At 48.7% G+C, this 21,991-nt stretch overlaps 1 protein-coding gene across 2 annotated transcripts in view; it reads right to left on the bottom strand.

The window, feature by feature from the left end:
• The window catches only part of LOC121560515 (tumor protein p53-inducible protein 11), an 88,406-nt gene extending 80,674 nt beyond the window's left edge, over positions 1 to 7,732 (bottom strand). For both annotated transcript variants that reach the window (XM_041873464.2, XM_041873463.2), the window contains exon 1: positions 7,632 to 7,732. The gene's annotated coding sequence lies outside the window, so the exon portion shown is untranslated. The remainder of the gene's footprint in view (positions 1 to 7,631) is intronic.
• Positions 7,733 to 21,991: the final 14,259 nt, after the last annotated feature.

Genomic DNA, 21,991 nt, shown 5'->3' with positions numbered 1-21,991 from the left:
AATTAAGGTCACTAATTAGTAAGGAACTCCCCTCACCTGATTGTCTAGGTCTTAATTGAAAGGAAAAACCAAAAACCTGCAGACACTTGGTCCTCCGTGGAATGAGTTTGACACCCCTGATGTAGAAGCTGGGATGTGATTGGCTCCAACATCCACCAATCATGAAAAACATCAGGCCTGTTTTCCAGACGCAGATTCAGCCTAGTCCTGGACTACAAGTAAATTCTGAGATTCTCAGTTGAAAGTGCTTTACTAGTCCAAGAATTGGCTTATATTAAAATGATTTGTGTCCCTTTCGGGAAATGTCTTAATATGTCTCTGGAACCACGAACCAGCCCCCTTGACTTAGCCTTTGTTTACATGTCGAGTGTTTACAGTGATCGAACGGTTGTCATGGGTGAAGAAAGGTCAAGGAGGGTGTCATTTTTCCTGTTACTGTTTGACTCACAACACAATCCCTGCGTTCAGTCAGCTGACATTTATGTAGGCCTTCAGCTTTTATACAAACCACACACACACACACCGGCTCTGTAGGTAGGGACAGAGAAAGACTCCACTTTCAAGAACTTCTCGTCAGGCATTGCATCTACTGTATCCAGACGGCCTTATCTTTATATTAAATGCTGCAGCGATAGTTCCAATAACATCTCTACGTACAATAAGCCTGCCCTACACGAATTGCCAACATATATCTCTACAGAACCAAGTCATAAGGCAGGTCTCTCTCTACATATCAGTTCAATGTGTACTCAAAACACCAGTAGCTATGTGTCCACAGGCCTGTAGGGACTAGGGAGTGATCTAATGCTCACATAAAAAGGAGAGAGAGAGGAGGAGGTCCATCTAAACACACCCTACTGCTCCTACTGGCATGGTCCCAAGCCTGGCCTCTACAAGGCAGTTCAAAACTAGAAGGTTGCTTCAAGAAGTAGGAGGGTAATCTTTGCATGCTCACACACATTTTAGGGAGGAACAGGAAAGAGGCCCCCGTTCCCAGGCATAGTATCTATCCAGATTTCCTTAAAATAATCCTCACTTCAAGCTCAGAAAACATCCAAGTGCATACAGGGACACACACACACAGTCCCTTTGTCTATTCTCTTCCTCCTCCTGCAAGAGTGTTGATAACATTATGGCAGGAACATTTTATACCATTCTGCCATGAAAGACCCTGAAACACTACTGTTATTGGCCAAACCTCTATCCCAAACCTGCTATCCCGCAGTCCCTCTAACCTGCAGTCCCTCTACCCCTCAGTCCCGCTACCCCGCAGTCCCATCCCGCAGTCCCATCCCGCTATCCCGCAGTCCCATCCCGCAGTCCCATCCCGCAGTCCCATCCCGCTATCCCTCAGCCCCATCCCGCTATCCCTCAGCCCCATCCCGCTATCCCTCAGCCCCATCCCGCTATCCCTCAGCCCCATCCCCCTATCCCTCAGCCCCATCCCCCTATCCCTCAGTCCTATCCCGCAGTCCTATCCCTCTATCCCGCAGCCCCATCCCGCTATCCCTCAGCCCCATCCCGCTATCCCTCAGCCCCATCCCGCTATCCCTCAGCCCCATCCCGCTATCCCTCAGCCCCATCCCGCTATCCCTCAGCCCCATCCCGCTATCCCTCAGCCCCATCCCGCTATCCCTCAGTCCCATCCCCCTATCCCTCAGTCCCATCCCTCAGTCCCATCCCCCTATCCCTCAGTCCTATCCCTCAGTCCCATCCCCCTATCCCTCAGTCCTATCCCGCAGTCCTATCCCTCTATCCCGCAGTCCTGTCCCTCAGTCCCTCAGTCCCGCTATCCCTCTGTCCCTCTGTCCCACAGTCCTATCCCTCTATCCCTCTAGCCCTCTGTCCCTCTAGCCCTCTGTCCCTCTAGCCCTCTGTCCCTCTAGCCCTCTGTCCCTCTAGCCCTCTGTCCCTCTAGCCCTCTGTCCCTCTAGCCCTCTGTCCCTCTAGCCCTCTGTCCCTCTAGCCCTCTGTCCCTCTAGCCCTCTGTCCCTCTAGCCCTCTGTCCCTCTAGCCCTCTGTCCCTCTAGCCCTCTGTCCCTCTAGCCCTCTGTCCCTCTAGCCCTCTGTCCCTCTAGCCCTCTGTCCCTCTAGCCCTCTAGCCCTCTAGCCCTCTAGCCCTCTAGCCCTCTAGCCCTCTAGCCCTCTGGCCCTCTAGCCCTCTGGCCCTCTGGCCCTCTGGCCCTCTGGCCCTCTAGCCCTCTGGCCCTCTAGCCCTCTGTCCCTCTGTCCCTCTGTCCCTCTAGCCCTCTAGCCCTCTAGCCCTCTAGCCCTCTAGCCCTCTAGCCCTCTGTCCCTCTAGCCCTCTGTCCCTCTAGCCCTCTGTCCCTCTAGCCCTCTAGCCCTCTAGCCCTCTAGCCCTCTAGCCCTCTAGCCCTCTAGCCCTCTGTCCCTCTAGCCCTCTAGCCCTCTGTCCCTCTAGCCCTCTGTCCCTCTGTCCCTCTAGCCCTCTGTCCCTCTAGCCCTCTGTCCCTCTGTCCCTCTAGCCCTCTAGCCCTCTAGCCCTCTGTCCCTCTAGCCCTCTGTCCCTCTAGCCCTCTAGCCCTCTGTCCCTCTAGCCCTCTGTCCCTCTAGCCCTCTGTCCCTCTGTCCCTCTAGCCCTCTAGCCCTCTGTCCCTCTAGCCCTCTAGCCCTCTGTCCCTCTAGCCCTCTGTCCCTCTGTCCCTCTAGCCCTCTGTCCCTCTAGCCCTCTGTCCCTCTAGCCCTCTGTCCCTCTAGCCCTCTAGCCCTCGGTCCCTCTAGCCCTCTGTCCCTCTAGCCCTCTGTCCCTCTAGCCCTCTGTCCCTCTAGCCCTCTGTCCCTCTAGCCCTCTGTCCCTCTAGCCCTCTGTCCCTCTAGCCCTCTGTCCCTCTAGCCCTCTGTCCCTCTAGCCCTCTGTCCCTCTGTCCCTCTAGCCCTCTAGCCCTCAGTCCTATCCCGCTAGCCCCCAGTCCCTCAATCCTGCAGTCCTATCCCTCTATCCTTCAAAAACGGTTTCCTTCAGTCTTTCAATCATTCCATCATTTTATATCCTTCAGTTCGTTAAAAGGGAAAGGTTATTTTCTTTTAAGTGGTTCCAGCTCTTTTTAAAGCACTTTAAAATAGCTTCTTCCTATAATGGTTTAGAAGCAATCCATGTTTATTTTTGTACTGAAAAGGCATTACATTTCCCTTATCTGTGAAAAAGGTGGTTTTTCCTTTTAAGTATAGTTGGTCATCTGCAGTTCACACATTGATGGATCATGTTGAAGCATGAAGAGGAATGACAGAAAACAACAAGCAGAGAAATGTGCTGTAGGCTAGGCTACTGTAACACAGCAACAAAAATCTATTAAATCCAGTTTAGATGCTAAACCCCTCCCCAAATCATAACCTAATATGGATGCCAATGTTTTGTTATATCTTTGCATGCATACGTTCATTTTACTTCCCATCTGGGGCAGCACCTGCTTGTTTTACGGGACTCATTAGCTAACAGACAGGTGTGAACTAGATAGGAATGTATTCATTACGCCGATTGTTGCAAAATATTTCATCTGTTGTAAAACGTTGTCCAAACACTCTTCAACGTGACGTAAAAGCTGTTGAGTTCTTAAAACAGAAGTTGTAGTTCATTTTAATTGTATGGTTCAGGTTTCCACGCTGTGTTCGGCACAAGCCACCAAACTTGTGCTACAGCGGAGTGACGTCTGTGGGGTTCCTTAAAACTTCTTCCAGACGCTTATTTTTTTTTTTTTTAAAGAGAGACATGACTGAACTATAACTAATGTTAAAGATCAAAACGGAACGGAACTCAACAGCGTTCGGAGTAAACGGTTTTGCAAAAGAAAAAAACGTTTTGCAACAGAATCGGTGTAATGAATACACCCCAGGTGTGCGTGCAAAGCAAAAACAAAACATTGGCATTCATATTAGATTTTGATTTGGGAAGGTGGGTAGCATCTCAAAATTGGATTTAATAGCTTTTTGTTCATTGCTCTGTGATGCAAACAGCGATTCTCTAAATCAGACATGTCTACCGATTATGGATGTAGCTTCGGATGCGGGTCACATGCTGCTAGCAGGTAGCAGTTCAGTCATTTAGCTGAAAATTCTCAACGCCACGATATGTACTTCACATCTCAATGGAGTTGAGTGGCGATGAGTTTTGGCAGAGTATACCTCCTACTACATTGAGTCGGTATCAGTCGATCAGTCCATACTTTAATGCGTACCTTGTACGTACAGTTGAAGGCGGAAGTTTACATACACTTACGTTGGAGTCATTAAAACTTGTTTTTCTAAAGTATCTATATCCACAGTAAAACAAGTCCTATATTTACATTTACATTTTAGTCATTTAGCAGACGCTCTTATCCAGAGCGACTTACAGTTAGTGAATACATATGTTTATTTTATTTTTATTTTTTATACTGGTCCCCCGTGGGAATCGAACCCACAACCCTGGCGTTGCAAACGCCATGCTCTATCAACTGAGCTACATCCCTGCCGGCCATTCCCTCCCCTACCCTGGACAACGCTAGGCCAATTGTGCGCTGCCCATATCGACATAACCTGAAAGGCTGCTCAGCAAGGAAGAAGCCACTGCTCCAAAACCACCATAAAAAAGCCAGACTACGGTTTGCAACTGCACATGGGACACAAAGATAGTACTTTTTGGAGAAATATCCTCTGGTCTGATGAAACAAAAATAGCACTGTTTGGCCATTATGACCATCATTATGTTTGGAGGAAAAAGGGGGTGGCTCAATTGGTAGAGCATGGCGCTTGTAACGCCAGGGTAGTGGGTTCGATCCCCGGAACCACCCATACGTAAAAATGTATGCACAAGTCGCTTTGGATAAAAGCGTCTGCTAAATGGCTTATTATAAGCCAAAGAACACCTCCCAACCGTGAAGCACGGAGGTGGCAGCATCATGCTGTGGGGGTGCTTTGCTGCAGGAGAGGCTGGTGCACTTCACAAAATAGATGGCATCATGAGGAAGGAAATGATGTGGATATATTGAAGCAACATCTCAAAACATCAGTCAGGAAGTTAAAGCTTGTTCGCAAATGGGTCTTCCAAATGGACAATGACCCCAAGCATACTTCCAAAGGTGTGGCAAAATGGCTTAAGGACAACAAAGTCAAGGTATTGGAGTGGCCATCACAAAGCCCTGACCTCAATCCTATAGAACATTTGTGGGCAGAACTGAAAAGGTGTGTGAGAGCAAGGAGGCCTACAAACCTGACTCAGTTACACCAGCTCTGTCAGGAGGAATGGGCCAAAATTCACCCAACTTATTGTGGGACGCTTGTGGAAGGCTACCCGAAACGTTTGACCCAAGTTAAACAATTTAAAGGCAATGCTACCAAATACTAATTGAGTGTATGTAAACTTCTGACCCACTGGGAATGTGATGAAAGAAATAATAGCTGCAATAAATCATTCTCTCTACTATTATTCTGACATTTCACATTCTTATAATAAAGTGGTGATCCTAACGGATTTAAGACAGGGAATTTTTACTAGGATTAAATGTCAGGAATTGTGAAAAACTGAGTTTAAATGTATTTGGCTAAGGTGACTTCAACTGTATGTTTGTCCTGTGTAAAGGGGTTATTTTCTTTGGGTGCTGCAATACGTAGTTTCTGATAATTGCGCCACGTAATCCACTGTCTTCCAATGGATTATGACAACAGGTAGAGTAAATTCAAAGGTAATTATATTCAACATTCTGTCTCATAAGGAAACTTTCCAAGTTTTTGCAGTGCTACACAGAGGCGTATTACTAACCTGCAGAGTTGACTCATACCGTGGTGCCAACAGCTGTTACAATGACCACGTTTACATGCATGCCAATATCCCGTTATTATTCGGGATACTCAAGTATTCTGTTTGAGGTGACACATATAATCATCATATCCCGTTTACAATAACCCGAATAAACTTGTATCCCGGTTATGAGAATCCAGAATAAGATGCCTGGGATATATGCCGATTTTAGACGGGATACTGTGGCATGTAAACATCTTATCCCGTTTACTGTTGTTTTTACATTTTCGTCCTTTAGCAGACGCTTTTATCCAGACGATTTACAGTTAGTGCATTCATCTTAAGATAGCTAGGTGGGACAACCATATATCGCAGGCATAGTAAGTCGATTTTTCCTCAATAAAATAATTCACCAGCAAAGTATGCCATGCTCAGTTTCGCATAGAGTCACCTTTGCAGTTCAGTTGGAAAGAGTAATAGTTTGAATACTAACTGAAGTCAGGACGCTGACTGTAGGCCTGACATGTAGCCTATTATAATATTTATTCCTGCAGAAGTAAGTGTTTCTTGCAGTAAAATTACAGACCAAATGTTTATTTTGTCTCGGGTAACAGGAGTGGAGAAATGTGATTTATTTATTTAATCTTGAGAAAATGTGAAAGTGCGCTAGTGGACATTGTTGTGTAAACATGCCATTTATTCACCAACATAAAAGTTGACAGTATTTCACTTTCAACCACATAACATAAAACATGCATCCAAGACGAATTGAAAGACTAGCAGAAACATATGGAATCGTTTTCACAGCTTTTTCATTTCCTTACAACCAGTTATTAAACTGACGTCATTTCGAAGATTTGCAAGGAAAATCTCCCCTGTCCCCTAACCGCCATGCTTGCCTCGGGCTAGCAAGGTAGCTATCAACAGCCATTGTCAGCCAATCCAGTAGGGGCTGGAAGCTATAGCGAGCTTCGATTGGTCAATATAAACGCGATGTCGCGGAGTATGAGTCAAAACTTCAGTTTTCCCCAACTTTAGTCCTGCTCTGTTCAACTCCCTCGCATTGCTCAACTGTCCCTCGCCCACTTCGCTTCATTGAAAATGAATGGGGCTCTGTTATTCCATCGCACCCAACGTGCTAGATGGATTTCCAGTGTAATCGTCTTCCGCTCCGCAAGAGAGGCAGAAATTAAAAGAGAACTTTACCGATGTCAAAGTTGATGATACATTCATTCTATCGATTTATGACATTCGGGTAAGCAAGGGCTTTATTTAGTAGGTTATTCTAAAGCGTCAAGTAATGACAGAAGATAAGCTGCATGCATCTAATTGTATACAAGTTGATTAACAGCCTACCTAATGTCGGAAATTATAAGCAGAAAAGTAGCTTATTTTTTCCGCAACCCCCTGTCAAAAAATCGTTCCGCTGTCCCTGGACAAATTAGGAATATTCTGTTTATTCCTAGCTACAGGGATACTTGTGAGCGAGATATCAAAAGTGCTTATCAGTTTATCCTGAATAAGACCTTAACCGGGATATGAGCTATTATCCGGAATACTGGTGGAGACTGTCACAACAAGGAATAATCATAATCAGAAGCGTCAAATGGGCACTTTGCGCTTTGCGCGGTTGAACTTAACAATGCGTGATTCTTGAAATTCTATCATCAAAACACAAATTCCACCAGACGACAGACGCTACATAGTTAACTCATTTTCCATCAATCTACCAACTTAATAAATGTGTTATTTGTCCACAGAAGTTAACATATCATTCAAATAAAAATCACATTCAACTATGCAAACCGACTGTTCTTCAACTAAAAAGAGTTATTGATAAATTAAAATAACATAAAGAAATGTTGAGCGGAATAAACTGAAGTTTGTGTCTACTTACAGTGTAGAAAGCGAAGACAATCCAGAGTTCTCCTTTCAATAGTATTTGAACAGCAGCAAGGCGGCTTTTGAGCTGTGCTGTCTTGGTTTGCAAACAGTGGGGTGGAGAATCCGACGGATGTATGCAGGTACCGTAATGTGAGGTACGCACAAGTGAGCGCAGTATCATTACAGTATAATTACCGTAATATGTAGGTTTTTCATAACCCCGTCTTATTTTGAGAAAATCAAATCACATTGCAAACATATAGCTATGCTATTTATTAGGGAAGCAACTAATCAATCAATCAATCACATTTATTTATAAAGCCCTTTTTACACCAGCAGTTGTCACAAAGTGCTTATACAGAAACCCAGCCTAAAACCCCAAAGAGCAAGCAATGCAGATGTAGAAGCACAGTGGCTAGGAAAAACTCCCTAAAAATTCAGGAACCCAGGAAGAAACCTAGAGAGGAACCTAGAGAGGAACCAAGCCAGAAAATTTGGAATACATTGGCCATGCTGTCAATCCAGCATGACTTCTGCCACGTTCAAAACAACTGGAAACTCGGAACTGGGAAATCTCAGACTTCAGTGAGTTCAAGACAACTAGGAACTCGGAATAAAACGAGCTCCGACTGGGAAAATACGTTTTGAACGGTCATCCAACTTGGAATTCCAAGTCGGGAACTCCGGCCTCTTTCTAGAGCTCTGACCTGAAGAAAACTGACGTCATGATTCAACCTTGTTTTTTTCAGAGTTCCCAGTTGTCTTGAAAGCACCATAAATCCAGAGAATGACAGACTTTGACGGCAAAGTCTCATGACAAAATTTGCCCATAAGAAGGACCGCTGCGCCACCTTCCTGTGGGCAAGGTGTTCAAGTGAGTACAGCACAATGGTGAGTCCAAAAATATATTGTATGCTGCTGCATAAATGATGTAATATGCCAGGGAGATATGTATACAGTAGCTAAGAAAGTAATACTAAGTGTATGTTGTGTAGTAAGCTGTTAGTAGCCCATGTGCCTCACCCTAATAATTTGGTCCCTTCCCCCCTCATAACTTAGCCTACTGTTCTGACTTGGTTGTGCACATGTAGCCTATAGCCTGTTTTAGAGAAATGTAATCATCGAATATTGTAAGAGCTTTCATTGTCTGCTTATATCCCCCCTTTATTTATTCTATGGTTCTGACTTGGTGTACAGGGAGAACACTGTAAGAACGGCCCATGTTCTGAATTCTGTCGCTGTACATTTCAGAAGTGCTAAACAAATAGTTATATCGACTACGTCCGTCTTAGCTCACTCATTAATGTCTTAATCGAAATTACGGATTGCCTCTAATCCATAGTTTGTACATCTCAATTATCAGTAGAAACCACATTTGTTTAAGCCAGTCAGCCATATCAGCTATGTTTTTAAAAAAGGCAGTAAATGAGGCTGAATGAACTGTTTCGCTGCCAGATAAGGTTCCGCTGATAGCCAGGTGTAGCAGTGGTAAGGATTCACCCCATGATGCTGAAAAGAAAGCTCTGCTGTTGGGAATGCTTTATGTAGGCCCAAACAGTTTGTGGGCACCGCTTGTCACCGTTATAGTGCAATTAATGTATTGTTTAGTGTTGTGTTGTGTAGTGTAGTGGCTTTGCTGGCATGTATAAAAAAATTTTTGGGGAGCTTGCCCCACCAAGATTTACATGCTAAAATCACCACTGATAAGACTACATGACCATTAAGTCCAGATCCTTCTTCAAGATGTTCAAACGTTCATAGATTACCAGCAGGTTTAAATAATCATCACAGTGGTTTTAGAGGGTGCAAAAGGTCAGCACCTCAGAAGTAAATTTCGGTTGGATTTTCATAGGCAAGCATTCAGAGGTCGAGACTCGAGACAGCAGATGCAGTAGAGAGAGAGAGAGAGAGAGGGAGAGGGTCGAAACAGCACGTCCGGTAAACAGGGCAGGGTTCCATAGCCGCAGGCAGAACATCAGAAACTGGACCAGCAGCACGACAAGGTAGCACGTCCGGTGAACAGGTCAGGGTGGGGGAGATGGGAGAATTAGATGGAGCATAGCTAAGATCACAAAGGACACCAGATACGACAGGAGAATTACACTAGATACGACAGACTGACCCTAGCCCTGGAGACTGAGACGGGGGGATTCAGGGGACACTGTGGCCCTGTCCAAAGTTACCCCTGGAAGTGTATAGGGGATGTTGTTCCCACTGTGACAATAAAAATTGTGGATAAATGGCAGCATTCGCGCAAAACGCGAACCACCGCATTTAACCACGGCAAGGTGATTGGGAATATGGTTGAGTACAAACAGTCCAGTTATGCCCTCCATAAGACAATCAAACAGGCAAAACGTCAGTACAGAGACAAAGTGGAGTCGCAATTCAACAGTTCTGACACGAGACGTTTGTGGTAGGGACTCCAGACAATCACAGATTATAAAGGGAAAACCTGCCATGTTGGACACCGACGTCTTGCTCCCGGACAAGCTAAACACCTTCTTTGCCCAGTTCGAGGAAACACAGTGCCGCCGACATGGGCCACCGCCGCTCCTGAGGACTGTGAGCGCTCGTTCTCCGTGGCCAACGTGAGAAAGACATTTAAGCATGTTAACCCTCGCAAGGCTGCCGGCCCAGACGGCATCCCTAGCCACGTCCTCAGAGCATACGCAGACCAGCTGGCTGGAGTGTTTACAGACATATTCAATCTCTCCCTATCCCAGTATGCTGTCCCCACATGCTTCAAGATGGCCACCATTGTTCCTGTACCCAAGAAAGCGAAGGCAATAGAACTATCGCCCCGTAGCACTGACTTCTGTCATCATGAAATGCTTTGAGAGGCTAGTTAAGGTTCATATCACCTCCACCTTACCCGATACCCTAGACCCACTTAAATGTTGCATACTGCACCAATAGATCCACAGATTATGCAATCGCCATCACACTGCCCTATCCCATCTGGACAAGAGGAATACCTATGTAAGAATGCTGTTCATTGACTACAGCTCAGACTTCAACACCATAGTACCCTCCAAGCTCATCATTAAGATCGGGCCCTGGGTCTGAAACCCCGCCCTGTGCAACTGGGTCCTGGACTTCCTGATGGGCCGCCCCCTCCTTTACTCCTTGTTCACTGTCAGGGCGTGCTGTAGGTGTAATGGTGGAATCAAACGCAGGACTCAGAACGATATTCCAATCTCTTGTATTACTGCCCATACATAGGCAAAAAGGACAACTTGGCCCGAAGGCGAAAAATTACGCACAACGGCGAAAAGAAACAGCGCACAAACAGGTGCGACAAAATGTAACCGCGCACAAACAGGTGCGACAAAATGTAACCGCGCACAAACAGGTGCGACAAAATGTAACCGCGCACAAACAGGTGCGATAATACTCCAGCGTAGTGGAGAGAAGCTCAACGGAGCAATACACACAACTGACGGAAAATAATTACACACAACACTAGACAAACACAACGAGAAACTTATAGGACACTAATTACGCCAAAACAGAAACAGGTGTGGAAACAAACAGACAAAAGCAAACGAACATGAAACATACAGCGGTGGCAGCTAGAATTCGGAGACGACGAACGCCGAAACCTGCCCGAACAAGGGAGAGAGGCAGCCTCGGCCGAAACCGTGACAGTACCCCCCCTTGACGCGCGGCTCCAGACGTGCGCCGACTCCGGCCTCGGGACGACCAGGAGGACGCGGAGCAGGGCGCGTCGGATGCCCCCGATGGAATTCCGTCAGGAGCGACGGGTCCAAAACGTCTCTCCTCGGCACCCAGCACCGCTCCTCCGGACCGTACCCCTCCCACTCCACTAGATACTGGAGACCCCCATCCGACGTCTCGAATCCAAGATGGATCTCACGGAGTACGCCGGTGCCCCCTCGATGTCCAACGGGGCGGAGGAGTCTCCAAGATCTCATTTTCTTGGAGTGGGCCCTCTCCACCGGCCTGAGAAGGGACACATGGAACGAGGGGGTTAATACACTTATACTCCACAGGTAGCTGTAATCTATAACATACCTCGTTCAACCTTCTCAGGACTTTAAATGGCCCTACAAACCGCCGACCCAGTTTCCGACAGGGCAGGCGGAGGGGCAGGTTTCTGGTAGAGAGCCAGACTCGATCACCAGGTGCGTACACCGGTGCCTCACTGCGGTGGAGATCAGCGCTCGCCTTCTGACGTCGGAGGGCCCGCTGCAGGTGGACGTGTGCAGCGTTCCAAGTCTCCTCCGAGCGCCGCGCCCACTCATCCACCGCAGGAGCCTCGATCTGGCTCTGCTGCCAGGGTGCCAGAACCGGCTGGTAACCTAACACACTTGAAATGGAGTTAGGTTAGTGGAGGAATGGCGTAGGGAATTCTGGGCCATCTCGGCCCAGGGAACGTACCTTGACCACTCCTCCGGCCGGTCCTGGCAGTATGTTCTGAGAAACCTACCCACATCCTGGTTTACGCGTTCCACCTGCCCATTACTCTCCGGGTGGTAACCCGAGGTGAGGCTCACCGAGACCCCCAACCGCTCCATAAACGCTCTCCAGACTCTGGAGGTGAATTGGGGACCCCGATCAGCCACAATGTCCTCGGGTACCCCGTAGTGCCGGAACACATGGGTAAACAGTGCCTCGGCAGTTTGTAGGGCAGTAGGAAGACCCGGCATGGGGAGCAAACGACAGGCCTTAGAGAACCGGTCCACAACGACCAGGATGGTAGTATTCCCTTGGGAGAGGGGAAGGTCTGTTATAAAGTCCACTGAGAGGTGGGACCATGGTCGTTGTGGAACGGGCAGGGGTAGCAACTTACCCCTAGGTAGATGTCTAGGCGCCTTACACTGGGCGCACACCGAGCAGGAGGAAACATAAACCCTCACATCCCTTGCCAACGTGGGCCACCAGTACTTGGCACTAAGACAGTGCACTGTCCGGCCGATACCCGGATGTCCAGAGGAGGGTGACGTGTGAGCCCAATAGATCAATCGATCCCGAACCTCGAGCGGAACGTACCTCCGACCCTCCGGGCACTGTGGTGGACTAGGGTCGGTGCGTACCGCCCGCTCGAGTTCAGCATCGACCTCCCACACTACCGGTGCCACCAGACACGACTCAGGCAGTATGGGAGTGGGCTCCACGGACCTCTCCTCCGTGTCATACCGCCGAGACAGCGCATCTGCCTTGCCATTCTGTGACCCAGGGATGTACGTGATCTTAAAAGTAAACCTGGTCAAGAACATACTCCATCTTGCCTGGCGAGGGTTCAGCCTCCTCGCCGCCCGGATGTACTCCAGGTTACGGTGGTCCGTCAAAATGAGGAAAGGGTGTTGAGCCCCCTCAAGCCAGTGCCTCCACACCTTTAGAGCCTGTACCACGGCTAACAGATCCCTGTCCCCTACGTCATAGTTCCGCTCCGCCGGACTGAGCTTCTTAGAATAAAAAGCACAGGGGCGGAGTTTAGGTGGCGCGCCAGACCGTTGTGAAAGCACGGCTCCTAAACCGGCCTCCGACGCGTCCACCTCTACCTGGAACGGCAAAGAGGGATCCGGATGCGCCAGCACCGGGGCCGAGGTAAACAGGTCCTTCAGCCTCCCAAACGCCCTGTCCGCCTCGGCCGACCACTGCAGACGCACCGGACCCCCCTTCAACAGAGACGTGATGGGAGCTGCCACCTGTCCAAAACCCCCGGATAAACCTCCTGTAGTAATTTGCAAACCCCAAAAACTGCTGCACCTCCTTCACAGTGGTTGGTGTTTGCCAATTACGCACGGCCGACACCCGGTCTACCTCCATCTTTACCCCTGACGCAGACAACTGATAACCCAAAAAGGAGACCGACTCCTGGAAAAACAGACACTTCTCTGCCTTCACATACAGGTCGTGCTCCACCAGCCTCCGCAACACTCTACGCACCAGGGCCACATGCTCGACACGGGTAGGTGAGTACACGAGAATGTCATCAATGTACACCACCACCCCCTGCCCCTGCATGTCCCTGAAGATCTCATCCACAAATGATTGGAAAACTGACGGAGCGTTCATCAACCCGTATGGCATGACCAGATACTCGTAATGGCCCGAGGTGGTACTAAAGGCTGTTTTCCATTCAAATCAAATCAAATTTTATTGGTCACATGCGCCGAATACAACAGGTGCAGACATTACAGTGAAATGCTTACTTACAGCCCTTAACCAACAGTGCATTTATTTTAAACAAAAAAGTAAGAATAAAACAACAACAAAAAAGTGTTGAGAAAAAAAGAGCAGAAGTAAAAATAAAGTGACAGTAGGGAGGCTATATATACAATAGAATAAAGTGACAGTAGGGAGGCTATATATACAGGGGGGTACCGTTGCATAGTCAATGTGCGGGGGCACCGGCTAGTTGAGGTAGTTGAGGTAATATGTACATGTGGGTAGAGTTAAAGTGACTATGCATAAATACTTAACAGAGTAGCAGCAGCGTAAAAAGTATGGGGTGGGGGGCAGTGCAAATAGTCCGGGTAGCCATGATTAGCTGTTCAGGAGTCTTATGGCTTGGGGGTAGAAGCTGTTGAGAAGTCTTTTGGACCTAGACTTGGCACTCCGGTACCGCTTGCCGTGCGGTAGCAGAGAGAACAGTCTATGACTAGGGTGACTGGAGTCTTTGACAATTTTGAGGGCCTTCCTCTGACACCGCCTGGTATAGAGGTCCTGGATGGCAGGGAGCTTTGCCCCTGTGATGTACTGGGCCGTACGCACTACCCTCTGTAGTGCCTTGCGGTCAGAGGCCAAGCAGTTGCCATACCAGGCGGTGATGCAACCAGTCAGGATGCTCTCGATGGTGCAGCTGTAGAATTTTTTTGAGGATCTGAGGACCCATGCCAAATCTTTTTAGTCTCCTGAGGGGGAATAGGCTTTGTCGTGCCCTCTTCACGACTGTCTTGGTGTGTTTGGACCATGATAGTTCGTTGGTGATGTGGACACCAAGGAACTTGAAGCTCTCAACCTGTTCCACTACAGCCCCGTCGATGAGAATGGGGGCGTGCTCAGTCCTCTTTTTTTTCCTGTAGTCCACAATCATCTCCTTTGTCTTGGTCACGTTGAGGGAGAGGTTGTTGTCCTGGCACCACACGGCCAGATCTCTGACCTCCTCCCTATAGGCTGTCTCATCGTTGTCGGTGATCAGGCCTACCACTGTTGTGTCGTCGGCAAACTTAATGATGGTGTTGGAGTCGTGCCTGGCCATGCAGTCATGGGTGAACAGAGAGTACAGGAGGGGACTGAGCACGCACCCCTGAGGGGCCCCCGTGTTGAGGATCAGTGTGGCAGATGTGTTGTTACCTACCCTTACCACCTGGGGCGGCCCGTCAGGAAGTCCAGGATCCAGTTGCAGAGGGAGGTGTTTAGTCCCAGGATCCTTAGCTTAGTGATGAGCTTTGAGGGCACTATGGTGTTGAATGCTGAGCTGTAGTCAATGAATAGCATTCTCACGTAGGTGTTCCTCTTGTCCAGGTGGGAAAGGGCAGTGTGGAGTGCGATAGAGATTGCATCATCTGTGGATCTGTTGGGGCGGTATGCAAATTGGAGTGGGTCTAGGGTTTCTGGGATTATGCTGTTGATGTGAGCCATGACCAGTCTTTCAAAGCACTTCATGGCTACAGACGTCAGTGCCACGGGTCGGTAGTCATTTAGGCAGGTTATCTTAGAGTTCTTGGGCACGGGGACTATGGTGGTCTGCTTGAAACATGTTGGTATTACAGACTCAGTCAGGGACATGTTGAAAATGTCAGTGAAGACACTTGCCAGTTGGTCAGCACATGCTCGGAGTACACGTCCTGGTAATCCGTCTGGCCCTGCGGCCTTGTGAATGTTGACCTGCTTAAAAGTCTTACTCACATCGGCTACGGAGAGCGTGATCACATAGTCGTCCGGAACAGCTGGTGCTCTCATGCATGCTTCAGTGTTGCTTGCCTCGAAGCGAGCATAGAAGTGGTTTAGCTCGTCTGGTAGGCTTGTGTCACTGGGCAGCTCGCGGCTGTGCTTCCCTTTGTAGTCTGTAATAGTTTTCAAGCCCTGCCACATCCGACGAGCGTCAGAGCCAGTGTAGTATGATTCAATCTTAGACCTGTATTGACTCTTTGCCTGTTTGATGGTTCGTCGGAGGTCATAGCGGGATTTCTTATAAGCGTCCGGGTTAGAGTCCCGTTCCTTGAAAGCGGCAGCTCTACCCTTTAGCTCAGTGCGGATGTTTCCTGTAATCCATGGCTTCTGGTTGGGGTATGTACGTACGGTCACTGTGGGGGACGACATCATCGATGCACTTATTGATGAAGCCAGTGACTGATGTGGTGTACTCCTCAATGCTGTCTGAAGAATCCCGGAACATGTTCCAGTCTGTGCTAGCAAAACAGTCCTGTAGCTTAGCATCTGCGTCATCTGACCACTTTTTTATTAGCCGAATCACTGGTGCTTCCTGCTTCAGTTTTTGCTTATAAGCAGGAATCAGGAGGATAGAGTTATGGTCAGATTTGCCAAATGGAGGGCGAGGGAGAGCTTTGTATGCGTCTCTGTGAGTGGAGTAAAGGTGGTCTAGAGTTTTTTCCCCTCTGGTTGCACATTTAACATGCTGGTAGAAATTAGGTAGAACGGATTTAAGTTTCCCTGCATTAAAGTCCCCTGCTACTAGGAGCGCTGCATCTGGATGAGCGTTTTCCTGTTGATTAATGGCCTTGTACAACTCATTCAGTGCAATCTTAATGCCAGCATTGGTTTGTGGTGGTAAATAGACAGCTATGAAAAATATAGATGAAAACTCTCTTGGTAAATAGTGTGGTCTACAGCTTATCATAAGATACTCTACCTCAGGCGAGCAAAACCTTGAGACTTCCTTAGTATTTGATTTTGTGCACCAGCTGTTGTTTACAAATATACAGAGACCGCCACCCCTCGTCTTACCCGAGTCTGCACACACACATTCATCACCCTCCCTGATGCGCACCAAGTTGTACGCGCTCCTGAGATCTAATTTCGTGAAGAAACGCGCCCCATGCAACGACTCAGTCATGGTCGCAATCAGCGGGAGTGGATAACTATACTTCACCGTAATCTGATTGAGACCACGGTAATCGATGCACGGGCGCAAACCACCATCCTTTTTCTTCACGAAAAAGAAACTCGAGGACGCAGGGGAAGTGGAAGGCCGTATGTATCCTTGTCTCAGCGATTCGTCTATGTAAATCTCCATAGCTTTCTTCTCCTCCTGAGACAGAGGATACACATGGCTCCGTGGGAGCGCAGCTCCTGCCTGGAGGTCTATCGCACAATCTCCCTGCCTATGGGGTGGCAACCGCGCGCCCTCGCCTTACTAAACGCAATAGCCAAATCCCCATACTCAGGTGGAACGTGCAATGCGGGCACCTGGTTTGGACTCTCCACCGAGGTAGCCCCTACGGAAACGCCCAAACATCTACCCACACACTGAGCAGACCACTCCATCAGAGCCCTCTCCTGCCACGAAATAGCTGGGTTATGGGTACTCAACCAGGGCATGCCCAGCACCACCGGATACGCAGGAGAGTCAATCAGGAACAGCTGAATCATCTCCTGATGATCCCCCCTGCGCACACATCCTAAGTGGCGCCGTGACCTCCCTGATTAAGCCCGTACCCAACGGACGACTATCTAGGGCGTGAACGGGAAAAGGAACATCAACAGGAATGAGGGGAATCCCTAACGCTAAACAAAACTTTTTATCAATAAAATTCCCAGCCGCGCCTGAATCTACCAGCGCCTTATGCTGGGAATGAGGTGCTACCTGTGGAAAACGTACAGGCATACAAAAATGGGCAACAGTGAGCTCTGGGTGAGTGGGGCGCCTACTCACCTGGAGGGAATCCCCAGTGCGGGACCTGTCGTCATCTCCCCTAGGAGGCCATCCCCAGCACCTAGCCGCGGTGTGTCCTCCCCGACCACAGTTGGTGCAGTGGATGGACCCCCAGCCTGCCGACTCCTCCTCTCTCTACCGCCAGCGCCCCGAGCTCCATAGGACACGGCTCGGAGGCGCTGGAGGGTGAAATGGACGGACCCTCCGCAGGACGTCCCGCGGGTAGCCAGTAGGTTATCCAGCCTGATGGACATGTCAACCAGCTGGTCGAAAGAGAGGCTGGTGTCCCTACAAGCCAGCTCCCGACGGACGTCCTCTCGTAGGCTACATCTGTATAGATCGATGAGGGCCCGATCATTCCACCCTGCATCTGCCGCTAGAGTACGGAATTCGAGCGCGAATTCCTGGGCACTTCTCCTCCCTGCCGGAGGAAGACCAGACGCTCCCCCGCCGCTTTCCCTCCGGGGATGGTCAAACACCGCCCTGAAGCGGCGGGAGAACTCGTTGTAAGTAATCGTCGTGGCGTCGATCTTCCTCCACTCCGCGTTGGCCCACTCCAACGCTTTTCCGGCCAGGCAGGAGATCAGGGCGGACACGCTCTCATGCCCTGAAGGTGCCGGGTGCACTGTGGCCAGGTATAGCTCCACCTGGAGTAGGAATCCCTGACACCCAGCCGCGGTTCCGTCGTAGGCCCTCGGGAGAGATAGTCGGACTCCTCGAGGTTCCGGCGCTGGAATGGGCGGGCTGGCCGATGGTGCTGGCAGGGCGGGAGGCGGTGGAGGCGTACCCCAGCCTCGGAGGGTGGAAATCACCTCCTGCAGGGCGGTCCCCATCTGCAGGAGCTGATCTTGTTGGTCCCGAACCTGGGCCTCCAGTCTCGTCTGGGCTGCTTCGGCTCCTGCTGATTCCATAGATGGTGTGTAATTCTGTCAGGGCGTGCTGTAGGTGTAATGGTGGAATCAAACGCAGGACTCAGAACGATATTCCAATCTCTTGTATTACTGCCCATACATAGGCAAAAAGGACAACTTGGCCCGAAGGCGAAAAATTACGCACAACGGCGAAAAGAAACAGCGCACAAACAGGTGCGACAAAATGTAACCGCGCACAAACAGGTGCGACAAAATGTAACCGCGCACAAACAGGTGCGATAATACTCCAGCGTAGTGGAGAGAAGCTCAACGGAGCAATACACACAACTGACGGAAAATAATTACACACAACACTAGACAAACACAACGAGAAACTTATAGGACACTAATTACGCCAAAACAGAAACAGGTGTGGAAACAAACAGACAAAAGCAAACGAACATGAAACATACAGCGGTGGCAGCTAGAATTCCGGAGACGACGAACGCCGAAACCTGCCCGAACAAGGGAGAGAGGCAGCCTCGGCCGAAACCGTGACATTCACCCATGACTGCGTGGCCACGCACGCCTCCAACTCAATCATCAAGTTTGCAGATGACACAACAGTGGTAGGCCTGATAACCAACAATGACGAGACAGCCTACAGGGAGGAGGTGAGGGCCCTGGCAGAGTGGTGCCAGGAAAATAACCTCTCCTTACAACCTTAACAAAATGAAGGAGCTGATCGTTGGACTTCAGGAGACAGCAGAGGGAGCACGCGCCCATCCACATCGACGGGGCCGCAGTGGAGAAGGTGAAAAGCTTCAAGTTCCTCGGTGTACACATCACTGAGAATCTGGAATGGTCCACCCACACAGACAGGGTGGTGAAGAAGGTGCAACAGCGCCTCTTCAACCTCAAGAGGCTGACGAAATTTGTCTTGGTTCCTAATACCCTCACAAACTTCTACAGATGCACTATTGAGAGAATCTTGTCAGGCTGTATCACCACCTGGTATGGCAACTGCACTGTCCACAACCGCAGGGATCTCCAGAGGGTGGTGTGGTCTGCCCAAATGCATCACCGGGGGCACACTGCCTGCCCTCCAGGACATCTACAGCACCCGGTGTCACAGGAAGGCCAAGAAGATCATCAAGGACCTCAGCCACCCGAGCCACGGCCTGTTCACCCCGCTACCATCCAGAAAGAGAGGTCAGTACAGGTACATCAAAGTTGGGGCCGAGAGGCTGAGAAACAGCTTCTATCTCAAGGCCATCAGACTGTTAAATAGCCACCTCTAGCTGGCCAATACCCTGACCTGAACTTTAGTCACTGTCACCTGCCGGCTACCACCCGGTTACTCAACCCTGCACCTTAGAGGAGTGCCAAGTCTAGGTCCAAAAGACTTCTCAACAGCTTCTACCCCCAAGCCATAAGACTCCTGAACAGCTAATCATGGCTACCCGGACTATTTGCACTGCCCCCCCACCCCATACTTTTTACGCTGCTGCTACTCTGTTAAGTATTTATGCATAGTCACTTTAACTCTACCCACATGTACATATTACCTCAACTACCTCAACTAGCCAGTGCCCCCGCACATTGACTATGCAACGGTACCCCCCTGTATATATAGCCTCCCTACTGTCACTTTATTCTATTGTATATATAGCCTCCCTACTGTCACTTTATTTTTACTTCTGCTCTTTTTTTCTCAACACTTTTTTGTTGTTGTTTTATTCTTACTTTTTTGTTTAAAATAAATGCACTGTTGGTTAAGGGCTGTAAGTAAGCATTTCACTGTAATGTCTGCACCTGTTGTATTCGGCGCATGTGACCAATAAAATTTGATTTGATTTGATTAGAGGCTGCTGCCCTATGTACATAGACATGGAATCACTGGTCACTTTATTAATGTTAACATACTGTTTTACCCACTTCATATGTATACATTTTATTCTAGTCAAGGCCCATCCTATTTAAACTATTGCTGTACATATACTATTATTCAGATACTGTATACTACATATTATAAACTGGGTGGTTCGACCCCTGAATGCTGATTGGCTGACAGCCGTGGTATACCACAGGTATTACAAAACATTTATTTTACTGCTCTAATTACGTTGGTAACCAGTTTATAATAGCAATAAGGCACCTCTGGGGTTTGTGGTATATGGCCAATATACCACAGCTAAGGGCTGTATCCAGGCACTCCGCATTGCGTTGTTAGATATTACTGCACTGTTGGAGCTAGGAACACAAGCATTTCGCTACACCCGCAATAACATCTGCTAAATACGTGTATGCAACCAATAAAATTTGATTTGTATTTATTATGGATCCCCATTTGATTTTGAACAATAAGGAGGCTTGCGTCTTGTGACCGTAGCGTACGTGTAGGTATGTACGGCAGGGCCGAATCGGAGAGATAGGTAGGAGCAAGCCCATGTAATGCTTTTTTGTAGGTTAAGCAGTAAAACCTTAAAAATCAACCCTAATACCATTTTATTGTAGTGATGTATCCGAAATATGGGTTAGGGATGGCGTGGGTGTTAGTTATGTGGGATGTGACTGTACTTTAATCTTCAGAGGAACCCTGATAACGGCAGCTTGCTGTCCAAACTGTATTGCACCGGAGCGATAGTGTGCAGCTACAGCTGCATCCCAAACAGCACTTTATTCCCTATGTAGTGCACTACTTTTGACCAGAGTCCTGTTGGGAATATGGTGCTGTTTGGGACACATCCGAACTATTTTTCTTCTGTTTTTTCTTTTTTATGTGTTTTATCTCCACCCACACAGAGCTGTCATCCAGCCCCATTCATCCTCCCACAGCCCACAGCAACCAATCAGGCTTCAGGAGCCAAACATTTCATTTCAGCATCATAATGAACATGGGCTCAGTGACAGATTCATTATTGACTGTGTCAAGCAATTTGTTGCATTCAGAGTTCCTGTGTGTGTGTGTGTGTGTGTGAGTGTGATGTGTGAGTGAATGAGTGAGTGAGTGAGTGAGTGAGTGAGTGTGTGTGCTCTTGTTTGTTAGCCCTTCAACATCCCATTGTCAAGACCTCGCAAAACGTGTTGACGCACAGCATAGCACAGTGGCACGGTTGGGTAGGTTACCTTCTGTTACAGTTACTAGGGTTACTTTCTACGTGTAATCAGATACTCCCCAACCCTTCATAGTGGTATCTCAGATGTATAGGGGGATGTAGGGGAGGTATAGGCTACATAAGCTGCATCCCCAAATGGTACCATATTCCCTATATAGTGCACTACTTCCGACCATTTGGGACACAGGCAATACAATAAACCCTTAGATTATAGCGTGGCTTCTTATCAACCCACAGTCAGCTTCCAACCTGGTTTAACTAATCCTATGAGACAGCTAGCTTCCAAACACACTCTCATCACAAACGCACACACATACACACGCACGCACGCGCACAAACACGCACATACTACTGCTGTGCCACAATGCCACAGTTTTATTGGTGAGCAGCAGGCGAGAATGATACCCAGGAAGAGATGGGGCGAGAGAGAGAGAGAGAGATAGAGGGAAAGAGAGCGAGAGAGAGAGAGAGAGAGAGAGAGAGAGAGAGAGAGAGGGAAAGAGGGAGGTGAGAGAGAGAGGTGAGGGAGAGAGAG

Source organism: Coregonus clupeaformis, unplaced genomic scaffold, assembly GCF_020615455.1.
Source record: "Coregonus clupeaformis isolate EN_2021a unplaced genomic scaffold, ASM2061545v1 scaf0161, whole genome shotgun sequence".
NCBI classification, from domain to species: domain Eukaryota; kingdom Metazoa; phylum Chordata; class Actinopteri; order Salmoniformes; family Salmonidae; genus Coregonus; species Coregonus clupeaformis.
The sequence above is the reverse complement of the archived record's forward strand: the minus strand, read 5'-3'. Positions and strand labels throughout refer to the sequence as shown.